The sequence below is a fragment of the Ranitomeya imitator genome, chromosome 5 (genome assembly GCF_032444005.1).
Source record: "Ranitomeya imitator isolate aRanImi1 chromosome 5, aRanImi1.pri, whole genome shotgun sequence".
Classification (NCBI taxonomy): domain Eukaryota; kingdom Metazoa; phylum Chordata; class Amphibia; order Anura; family Dendrobatidae; genus Ranitomeya; species Ranitomeya imitator.
In genome coordinates, this window is record NC_091286.1 from 615169810 (window position 1) to 615181934 (window position 12125).

Genomic DNA, 12125 nt, shown 5'->3' on the forward strand with positions numbered 1-12125 from the left:
CATGTCAGTCTGGCCTAAGGGAAAGGACGGGAAAAATGAACGATTCCATCAGAAAGAATGTCAGCAGTAAGTCACCATCTGTAACTGTACTGTGATCTGTTATATGTTCTGTAGGACTGGTATCTACCCCTGACCATAAGGTGGTAATATCCATGTTGGTCTTTGCATAGAGATTATTTTCAGCAACAACGCGGTCATCTGCTGAGGTTTTCCTCCACTATTAGGATGCGTGACCCAGTTGTAATCAAGGTTACCTGGTTAGGGGCCCATTCAGAAGTTTCGTCCCCCCCTGAACCAAAACCTTAGCTATGCCTCTGGGGAGATGTAGTGAAGATCTGGAATTCCTTGCCTGAGGAGGTGGTGATGGCGAACTCAGTCGAGGGGTTCAAGAGAGGCCTGGATGTCTTCCTGGAGTGTAACAAAATTGTATCTTACAGTGATTAGGTTCTTTAGAAGGACGGAGATCTGGGGATTTATTTTGACGGAATATAGGCTGAACTGGATGGACAAATGTATTTTTTCGGCCTTACTAACTATGTTACTTTGTAGGTGCCGGGGCCCTGACCAAGGGGGGCCCGGGGGGGGCTCTGGTATCAGGCTCCCCCAACTCAATGGCCCCATAGCACGTTGGTGTCCTCGATGGCGAGTGGACCCCTCGCTTGCTCACGGGCATTGCACTTTTCTGCCAGGTGGTACTGCCAGCACTAAAGTCAGTGGTACCTGGCAAATAGATGGGAGGCCCGCAAATTTCTTATGTTCCTGTGTCAATGGTGCTGCTTTTGATTAGCCAGGGCAGGCGCCACCCTCATCTGTGTGCCATGTTGCATAGATGAAGCGCTGGGGATGCTGAAAGGTAAGAGATTCGTGGACCTTCTGTCTAGCCACCAGGTGCGACTGAACTGGATGCTGGACCGAAGTCCCGAGCATCGATACGCTCATCTCTACTCCTATCACAAGTTACTAAACTTGTGAATGCATGTAATATGTTCACATAATGAAATGTGAAAAGAGCCTAAAGTTGTGAGGTTATGATTAGGGTTGAGCGAAACGGATCGGTCATTTTCATAAGTCGCTAACTTTTGGCAAAGTCGGGTTTCATGAAACCCGACCCGATCCCTGTGTGGGGTTGGCCACGCGGTCGGCGATCTTCGCGCCAAAGTCGAGTTTCTATGACGCGTTCAGCGCCATTTCTCAGCCAATGAAGGTGGATGCAGAGTGTGGGCAGCGTGATGACATAGGTCCTGGTCCCCACCATCTTAGAGAAGGGCATTACAGTGATTGGCTTGCTGTCTGCGGCGTCACAGGGGCTATAAAGAGGTGTTCCCGCCGACCGCCATCTTACTGCTGCCGAGCTGAGCATAGGGAGAGGTTGCTGCCGCTTCGTCACAAGCAGGGATAGCGTTAGGCAGGGTACATTAACCCCCAAACCGCTTGTGCTGTAGCGATTTCCACTGTCCAACACCACCTTTTGTTTGCAGGGACAGTGGAGGCTAGATTTTTCTTCATCAGCTCTGTAGCTTATTGGGCTGCCCTAGAAGGCCCCCTGATAGCTGCATTGCTGTTTGTATGCCGCTGTGCAAACCAACTGCTTTTTTCTTCACAATTTCTTCGCAATTCTCCCAGAAAAAATAAAACAATTGGGAGATTAAGATTGGCAAATCTGCATCACTGCCAGTCCTGTCTGTGGCATCTGTCTTTCATTTTCTGCCACAGAAAATATACTCAAATACAGTGGCCCTGATTTCTTCACAATTTTCCCAGAAAAAAAAATTAAACAAGTGGGAGATTAAGATTGGCAAATCTGCATCTGTGCCATTCCTGTCTGTGGCATCTGTCTTTGATTTTCTGCCACAGAAAATATACTCAAATACAGTGGCCCTGATTTCTTCACAATTCTCCCAGAAAAAAAAATAAAACAAGTGGAAGATTAAGATTGACAAATCTGCATCACTGCCAGTCCTGTCTGTGGTATCTGTCTTTCCTTTTCTGCCACAGAAAATATACTCAAATACAGTGGCCCTGATTTATTCACAATTCTCCCAGAAAAAAAAAATAAAACAAGTGGAAGATTAAGATTGGCAAATCTGCATCACTGCCAGTCCTGTCTGTGGTATCTGTCTTTCATTTTCTGCCACAGAAAATATACTCAAATACAGTGGCCCTAATTTCTTCACAATTCTCCCAGAAAAAAAAAATAAAACAAGTGGAAGATTAAGATTGGCAAATCTGCATCACTGCCAGTCCTGTCTGTGGTATCTGTCTTTCATTTTCTGCCACAGAACATATACTCAAATACAGTGGCCCTAATTTCTTCACAATTCTCCCAGAAAAAAAAAATAAAACAAGTGGAAGATTAAGATTGGCAAATCTGCATCACTGCCAGTCCTGTCTGTGGCATCTGTCTTTCATTTTCTGCCACAGAAAATATAGTCAAATACAGTGGCCCTGATTTCTTCACAATTCTCCCAGAAAAAAAAAAAAGTGGGAGATTAAGATTGGCAAATCTGCATCACTGCCAGTCCTGTCTGTGGCATCTGTCTTTCATTTTCTGCCACAGAAAATATAGTCAAATACAGTGGCCCTGATTTCTTCACAATTCTCCCAGAAAAAAAAAAACAAGTGGGAGATTAAGATTGGCAAATCTGCATCACTGCCAGTCCTGTCTGTGGCATCTGTCTTTCATTTTGTGCCACAGAAAATATACTCAAATACAGTGGCCCCCTGATTTCTTCACAATTCTCCCAGAAAAAAAAAATAAAACAAGTGGGAGATTAAGATTGGCAAATCTGCATCTGTGCCATTCCTGTCTGTGGTATCTGTCTTTCATTTTCTGCCACAGAAAATATACTCAAATACAGTGGCCCTGATTTCTTCACAATTCTCCCAGAAAAAAAAAATAAAACAAGTGGAAGATTAAGATTGGCAAATCTGCATCACTGCCAGTCCTGTCTGTGGCATCTGTCTTTCATTTTCTGCCACAGAAAATATAGTCAAATACAGTGGCCCTGATTTCTTCACAATTCTCCCAGAAAAAAAAAAAACAAGTGGGAGATTAAGATTGGCAAATCTGCATCACTGCCAGTCCTGTCTGTGGCATCTGTCTTTCATTTTCTGCCACAGAAAATATACTCAAATACAGTGGCCCCCTGATTTCTTCACAATTCTCCCAGAAAAAAAAAATAAAACAAGTGGGAGATTAAGATTGGCAAATCTGCATCTGTGCCATTCCTGTCTGTTGTATCTGTCTTTCATTTTCTGCCACAGAAAATATACTCAAATACAGTGGCCCTGATTTCTTCACAATTCTCCCAGGAAAAAAAAACAAGTGGGAGATTAAGATTGTCAAATCTGCATCCGTGCCATTCCTGTCTGTGGTATCTGTCTTTCATTTTCTGCCACAGAAAATATACTGTATAAGAGTGGGCCTGATTTCTTCAATATTCTCCCAGAAAAAATAAAAAGGGGGAGATTTTTATTGGTAGTGTGTGCATTTGCGTCAGTCCTGTTAGTGGCATATCTGTCTGCCACTTAAGCTGTGTACTGTTATACATTGGGCCTGATTTTCCCCGCAGTCTCACCCACCTATAAAGGGATATATAAATTCAATACAAGTTTGAGTACACCTTGTAACTGGTTTTACAGTAACAAATACCGTTTGTTTGTTTGGTTACGTTTTTCAAACAATGAGGAAGTCTGGTGGAAGAGGTCGTGGCTTTGGGCAGTCATTGCCAGCTGGTAATGATGGTAGTGCTGGTGGAGCATCAGGTGGCCGTGGGAAAATCAATATAGCACCTAAGTCTCGAGTTGTTGTTCCAGCGTCATCGTCTGGCTACACAAGGCCTCGAACGCTCCCTTTTCTGGGAGTAGGAAAACTGCTTTTAAAGCCGGAGCAGCATGAACAAGTTTTGGCTTTCCTTGCTGACTCTGCCTCTAGCTCTTTCGCCTCCTCTTCGGAAACTGCTAATTGTAAAAGCAGCGCGTCGTCAGTGGATGTTCCCGGTCAGGGACAAGTCGCTTCTTTGTCTACTTCACCAAGAACAACAGAGAAGGATGCATCAGGCGACACAACGGGTTACTCCATGGAGCTTTTTACACATACCGTTCCTGGGTTAGAAAGGGAAATTGTTAACAGGCCATGCCCATTACAAGGTGAATCGGACATTGAGTGCACAGACGCACAGCCACAGCCAGATTACTATGCTGTTCCTTTGACTCAGATCAGAACATTGCCCTCGCAGTGTACTGATCCAGAATCTGACCCTGATGAGACTATAGAGCCCCGTCACAAACGCTATAGCATCGGCATACACGTTGACACAGAGGAAGTTGCACACGACATAGAAGAGGAGGTCATAGATGACCCAGTTGTTGACCCCGATTGGCAGCCATTGGGGGAACAGGGTGCAGGCGGCAGTAGCTCTGAAGCGGAGGAGGAGGAGCCGCAGCAGGCATCAACATCGCAACAGGTTCCATCTGCCAGGCCCGTATCTGGCCAAAAACGCGTGGCAAAACTAAAAGCAGTTGTAGGACAGCGTGGCCATCCGGTTAAAGAAGCTCAGTCTGCAATGCCTGAAAAGGTATCCGATAGTAGGAAGAATGCAGTCTGGCATTTTTTTAAACAACATCCAAATGATCAGCGCAAAGTCATCTGTCAAAAATGTTCAAGTACATTAAGCAGAGGTCAGAATGTTAAAAATCTAAATACAAGTTGCATGCGTAGACATTTAACCACCATGCACTTGCAAACCTGGACTAACTACCAAACGTCCCTTAAGGTTGTAGCACCCTCTGCCAATGAAGCTAGTCAGCAACGCTACATCCCTTCCCTCACTGTAAGCCCACAGTTTACCGCACCACCTGCAGTAAATGTGCATGTTGTGTCGCCAGGCCAAAGCAGTCAGGGAATCACCAGGTTCGTGGTAGGAAACACTGCATGTAGGGCACCAGCAAGAATACCATCTCCAACCATCTCTCAGTCTGCCATGTCCACCGGCACCCCCACTAGTTCCACCATCTGCAGCTCTCCAGTCCAGCTCACCCTACATGAGACTCTCATTAGGAAAAGGAAGTACTCATCCTCGCATCCGCGTACACAGGGTTTGAACACCCACATTGCCAGACTAATCTCGTGAGAGATGATGCCCTACCGGTTAGTTGAAAGCGAAGCTTTCAAAGCCCTGATGGACTACGCTGTACCACGCTATGAGCTACCCAGTCGACACTTCTTTTCGAGAAAAGCCATTCCAGCCCTCCACCAGCATGTAAAAGCCCGCATTGTCCATGCACTCAGGCAATCTGTGAGTACAAAGGTGCACATGACAACAGATGCATGGACAAATAGGCATGGCCAGGGATGTTACGTGTCCATCACGGCTCACTGGGTTAATGTGGTGGATGCAGGGTCCACAGGGGACAGCAATATTGGGACAGTTCTGCCTAGCCCATGGTCTAGGAAACAGTTGGCTGTAGGCGTTCGCCCCCCCTCCTCCTCCTCCTCATCCTCCTGCAGAAGCGAGAGCTCATCCACAGACCGCAGTCGCACGAACACTCCATCTGCAGCTGCCACTGTTCAACACGAGGTGTCCCATTATGGGACAGCTAGTGGCAAGCGTCAGCAGGCTGTATTGGCTATGAAGTGTTTGGGCGACAACAGACACACCACGGAAGTTCTGTCCGAGTTCTTGCAGAAAGAAACTCAGTCCTGGCTGGGAACTGTACATCTTGAGGCAAGCAAAGTAGTGAGTGATAACGGAAGGAATTTTATGGCTGCCATAACCCTTTCACAACTGAAACACATTCCTTGCCTGGCTCACACCTTAAACCTGGTGGTGCAGTGCTTCTTTAAAAGTTATCTGGGGTTACCCGACCTGCTCCTCAAAGTACGCAGACTTTGCTCGCATATCCGCCGTTCGCCCGTACACTCCAGCCGTATGCAGAACCATCACCGGTCTTTGAACCTTCCCCAGCATCGCCTAGTCATCGACGTTGCAACAAGGTGGAACTCCACACTGCACATGCTTCAGAGACTGTGCGAACAGAGGCGTGCTGTTATGTATTTATGGGAGGATACACATACACGGGCAGGCAATTGGATGGCAGACATGGAGTTGTCAGGTGTGCAGTGGTCGAAGTTACAAGACCTCTGTCAAGTCCTTCAGTGTTTTGAGGAATGCACACGGCTGGTTAGTGCAGACAACGCCATAATAAGCATGAGCATCCCCGTAATACGTCTGCTGATGCAAAGTTTGACGCACATAAAGGAGCAGGCGTCTGCAGCCGAGGACGATGGAAGCCTTGATGACAGTCAGCCATTGTCTGGTCAGGGCAGTCTACAGGACGAGGTGGCGGGCGAAGAGGAGGAGGATGAGGAGGATGATGGGGATGAGTATTTTTTGGATGAGGAATCTTCTCAGGGGGAAATAGAAACTGGTGGCGTTGCAAGGCCGGGTTCAGGGTTTTTGAGGGAGACAAGTGACGTTGATTTGCCAGAAACTGCCCCTCAACCCAGCACAAGCGCAGATTTGACAACTGGAACATTGGCCCACATGGCGGGTTATGCCTTGCGTATCCTCAAAAGGGACCCACGCATTATAAAAATGATGACCGATGACGATTACTGGTTGGCCTGCCTCCTTGATCCTCGCTATATAGGCAAATTGCAAAATATCATGCCACATGAGAACCTCGAACAAATATTGGCAACCAAACAAGCAAGTCTTGTAGACCATTTGATTCAGGCATTCCCAGCACACAGCACCGGTGATGGTTCTCACACGAGGTGCAGGGGGCAACAGGGCAGAGGTGTTAGAGGTGCACAAATCAGAAGTGGCGTTGGAAAGAGGGGTTTTCTGACCAGGTTGTGGAGTGATTTCGCAATGACCGCAGACAGGACAGGTAATGCAGCATCAATTCAAAGTGACAGGAGACAACATTTGTCCAGTATGGTTACTAACTATTTTTCATCCCTTATCGATGTTCTCCCTCAACCGTCATTCCCATATGATTACTGGGCATCCAAAATAGACACCTGGCCTGAATTGGCCGAATATGCATTGCAGGAGCTTGCTTGCCCAGCAGCTAGTGTGCTATCAGAAAGAGTATTCAGTGCTGCTTGTTCAATATTGACCGAAAAAAGGACTCGTCTGGCTACCCAAAATGTTGATGATCTAACCTTCATTAAAATGAACCTCTCACGGATTTCTAATTATTTTGCTCCACCTTTCCCGGCTGACACCTAGCTTTCCTATAAAAAGGTCAAGCTTGTGGACTGGTCTTACTGACTGTTCCAATCTCTTAATTTGCTGCTGCTGTTTGTCCAGCATACGACATGTTTACACCTCCCGAAATGGTCTAACTCCCCCCACGGGGCCGTGGGCTCACCACTTAGTGCAAGCACTCGTGAGAGTGCCGTTTGTCTGAAGAGGTGGGTGTGCCCACTTTTGGTCGACGGCACTGCCACTGGGTCCCTCATAGTACAATGAAGTGTCTCTGGCGGTGGTGGCGCACACCCAACGTCAGACACACCGTTGTAACATGGGGGGCCCTGAGCCTGTACCGCCGACCGCAAGAGAGTGCCCCCCCAGCTCAAACAGTGCTCTACCACTTGCAAAATTATCTCTCACAGCTCCACCAATGTTTAGTCTATGCCTGGCACTGACAATACCAATTTGTTGACATGTATGATGCTAGTTAAAATAGTCAGGGGCCGTGTGCTATATTTACACCAGTAAATACTTTGCGCCAAATTACTATGTCTGAAAGTCAGCAGAGGAGCCCACCCCTGTACCTAAGTATACCACCCTTTTTTTTTTTGTTTTGTTGTTTTCGAGACATTAACATCTATTTTTTGGGGGGGAGTACTAACTGTGTCAGACACTCCTTCCAATAGTCCTCCGCTGACCACACCAATGCTGCCCGTGTACCCCTACCACATAATCGAAGCTGCATTGAGCCTATTTTGTTATTTTAGGCCTACTAAGTCTGTCTGTGGTCCCTCCTTCCAATAGTCCTCCACTGACCACACCAATGCTGCCTGTGTTCCCCTGGAACCTAATTAAAAGTGCATAGTACCTACTTTTTTATTTTATAAAGGCACAGATGATTGGCCTCGGGGAGACCAAAACATCCAACACCGCGGAGACACCATCACGTGTTTCTCAACGCAGTGATTCCAGAACACTGCCCCCATCCCTTATGGGAAATATGCAGATGCATGTAAAGAAGCTGCTGAGACACCATCACGTGTTTCTCGACACAAGCAGTGAATAGCCAGGCCTTTCCCCGGGAAGGAACAACCACGGGAAGGGCAGCATCCTATGAAGGAAAGCCACCTATGCCAAGCATGGTATCCATCCACAGACAGCTGTTTCGGGGGTTTTGCCCCTCATCAGTGTGGAGTAGGAATATGGCTATTAGGAGCAGTGCCTAGTAAAAAGGCTATAAAGGCACAGATGATTGGCCTCGGGGAGACCAAAACATCCAACACCGCGGAGACACCATCACGTGTTTCTCAACGCAGTGATTCCAGAACACTGCCCCCATCCCTTATGGGAAATATGCAGATGCATGTAAAGAAGCTGCGGAGACACCATCACGTGTTTCTCGACGCAAGCAGTGAATAGCCAGGCCTTTCCCCGGGAAGGAACAACCACGGGAAGGGCAGCATCCTATGAAGGAAAGCCACCTATGCCAAGCATGGTATCCATCAACAGACAGCTGTTTCGGGGTTTTTGCCCCTCATCAGTGTGGAGTAGGAATCTGGCTATTAGGAGCAGTGCCTAGTAAAAAGGCTATAAAGGCACGGATGATTGGCCTCGGGGAGACCAAAACAGCCAACACCGTGGAGACACCATCACGTGTTTCTCAACGCAGTGATTCCAGAACACTGCCCCCATCCCTTATGGGAAATATGCAGATGCATGTAAAGAAGCTGCCGAGACACCATCACGTGTTTCTCGATGCAAGCAGTGAATAGCCAGGCCTTTCCCCGGGAAGGAACAACCACGGGAAGGGCAGCATCCTATGAAGGAAAGCCACCTATGCCAAGCATGGTATCCATCCACAGACAGCTGTTTCGGGGTTTTTGCCCCTCATCAGTGTGGAGTAGGAATCTGGCTATTAGGAGCAGTGCCTAGTAAAAAGGCTATAAAGGCACAGATGATTGGCCTCGGGGAGACCAAAACATCCAACACCGCGGAGACACCATCACGTGTTTCTCAACGCAGTGATTCCAGAACACTGCCCCCATCCCTTATGGGAAATATGCAGATGCATGTAAAGAAGCTGCGGAGACACCATCACGTGTTTCTCGACGCAAGCAGTGAATAGCCAGGCCTTTCCCCGGGAAGGAACAACCACGGGAAGGGCAGCATCCTATGAAGGAAAGCCACCTATGCCAAGCATGGTATCCATCCACAGACAGCTGTTTCGGGGTTTTTGCCCCTCATCAGTGTGGAATAGGAATCTGGCTATTAGGAGCAGTGCCTAGTAAAAAGGCTATAAAGGCACAGATGATTGGCCTCGGGGAGACCAAAACATCCAACACCGCGGAGACACCATCACGTGTTTCTCAACGCAGTGATTCCAGAACACTGCCCCCATCCCTTATGGGAAATATGCAGATGCATGTAAAGAAGCTGCGGAGACACCATCACATGTTTCTCGATGCAAGCAGTGAATAGCCAGGCCTTTCCCCGGGAAGGAACAACCACGGGAAGGGCAGCATCCTATGAAGGAAAGCCACCTATGCCAAGCATGGTATCCATCCACAGACAGCTGTTTCGGGGTTTTTGCCCCTCATCAGTGTGGAGTAGGAATCTGGCTATTAGGAGCAGTGCCTAGTAAAAAGGCTATAAAGGCACAGATGATTGGCCTCGGGGAGACCAAAACATCCAACACCGCGGAGACACCATCACGTGTTTCTCAACGCAGTGATTCCAGAACACTGCCCCCATCCCTTATGGGAAATATGCAGATGCATGTAAAGAAGCTGCGGAGACACCATCACGTGTTTCTCGACGCAAGCAGTGAATAGCCAGGCCTTTCCCCGGGAAGGAACAACCACGGGAAGGGCAGCATCCTATGAAGGAAAGCCACCTATGCCAAGCATGGTATACTTTTTTATTTTAGGCCTACTAAGTCTGTCTGCGGTCCCTCCTTCCAATAGTCCTCTGCTGACCACACAAATGTTGCCTGTGTACCCCTGGAACCTATTTAAAAGTGCATAGAGCCTACTTTTTTATTTTAGGCCTACTAAGTCTGTCTGCGGTCCCTCCTTCCAATAGTCCTCCGCTGACCACACCAATGCTGCCTGTGTACACCTGGAACCTATTTAAAAGTGCATAGAGCCTACTTTTTTATTTTAGGCCTAATAAGTCTGTCTGCGGTCCTTCCTTCCAATTGTCCTCCACTGACCACACCAATGCTGACCGTGTACCCATTTAACCTTTTTTAAACCTGCGTTGAGCCAAATTTGTGGTGTAAGGCCTACTAGCAGTGTCTGTCTGTGCCACTCTATACAGCTGTCCTCTTTAAAAAAATGACCTGCAATTGTCAGGGTTTCAGCCTATCGGAATTTTAAAACTGCAGTGGGGCTACTAGTTTGGTTGAGGCCTACTAACAGTGTCTGCCGCTCCTTGCTGTTCTCCTGCTATCTTGTCCTGAATTTCCATTTTCAGGCTCTCGTGAAGTAGTTGTTAATATTACACTGCATTTGGCCTACTAGTGTGGTTGGGGCCTACTAATGGTGTATGCCGCTCCTTGCTGTTCTCCTGGTTTCCTGTCCTGAACTTCCATTTTCAGGCTCTCGTGAAGTAGTTGTTAATGTTACACTGCATTTGGCCTACTAGTGTGGTTGGGGCCTATTAACGGTGTATGCTGCTCCGTGCTGTTCTCCTGGTTTCCTGTCATGAACTTCCATTTTCAGGCTCTCGTGAAGTAGTTGTTAATATTACACTGCATTTGGCCTACTAGTTGGGTTGGGGCCTACTAACGGTGTATGCCGCTCCGTGATGTTCTCCTGGTTTCCTGTCCTGAACTTCCATTTTCAGGCTCTCGTTAAGTAGTTGCTAATATTACACTGCATTTGGCCTACAAGTTGGGTCTGGGTTGCAGAGACGGTGTCTGCCGCTCCAAGGTGTTCTCCAGGTTGCCTCTCCCTAGCTTCTATCTTGAAGCTCTCCTTAAGTAGTTGTTGAAACAACACTGCATTAGGCCTACAAGTTGGGTCTGGGTTGAAGAGACGGTGTCTGCCGCTCCAAGGTGTTCTCCAGGTTGCCTCTCCCTAGCTTCTATCTATCTTCAAGCTCTTGTTAAGTAGTTGTTGAAACAACACTGCATTAGGCCTACAAGTTGGGTCTGGGTTGTAGAGATGGTGTCTGCAGCTCCAAGGTGTTCTCCAGGTTGCCTCTCCCTAGCTTCTATCTTGAAGCTCTTGTTAAGTAGTTGTTGAAACAACACTGCATTAGGCCTACAAGTTGGGTCTGGGTTGTAGACACGGTGTCTGCTGCTCCAAGGTGTTCTCCAGGGTGCTTCTCCCTAGCTTCTATCTTCAAGCTCTTGTTAAGTAGTTGTTGAAACAACACTGCATTAGGCCTACAAGTTGGTTCTGGGTTGTAGGGACGGTGTCTGCCGCTCCAAGGTGTTCTCCAGGTTGCCTCTCCCTAGCTTCTATCTTCAAGCTGTTGTTAAGTAGTTGTTGAAACAACACTGCATTAGGCCTACAAGTTGGGTCTGGGTTGTAGAGACGGTGTCTGCCGCTCCAAGGTGTTCTCCAGGTTTCCTCTCCCTAGCTTCTATCTTGAAGTTTTTGTTAAGTAGTTGTTGAAACAACAATGCATTAGGCCTACAAGTTGGGTCTGGTTGTAGGGACGGTGTCTGCCGCTCCAAGGTGTTCTCCAGGTTGCCTCTCCCTAGCTTCTGTCTTGAAGCTCTTGTTAAGTAGTTGTTGAAACAACACTGCATTAGGCCTACAAGTTGGGTCTGGGTTGTAGAGACGGTGTCTGACACTCCAAGGTGTTCTCCAGGTTGCCTCTCCCTAGCTTCTATCTTGAAGCTCTTGTTAAAGGGACACTATCACCTGAATTTGGAGGGAACAATCTTCAGCCATGGAGGCGGGGTTTTTGTGT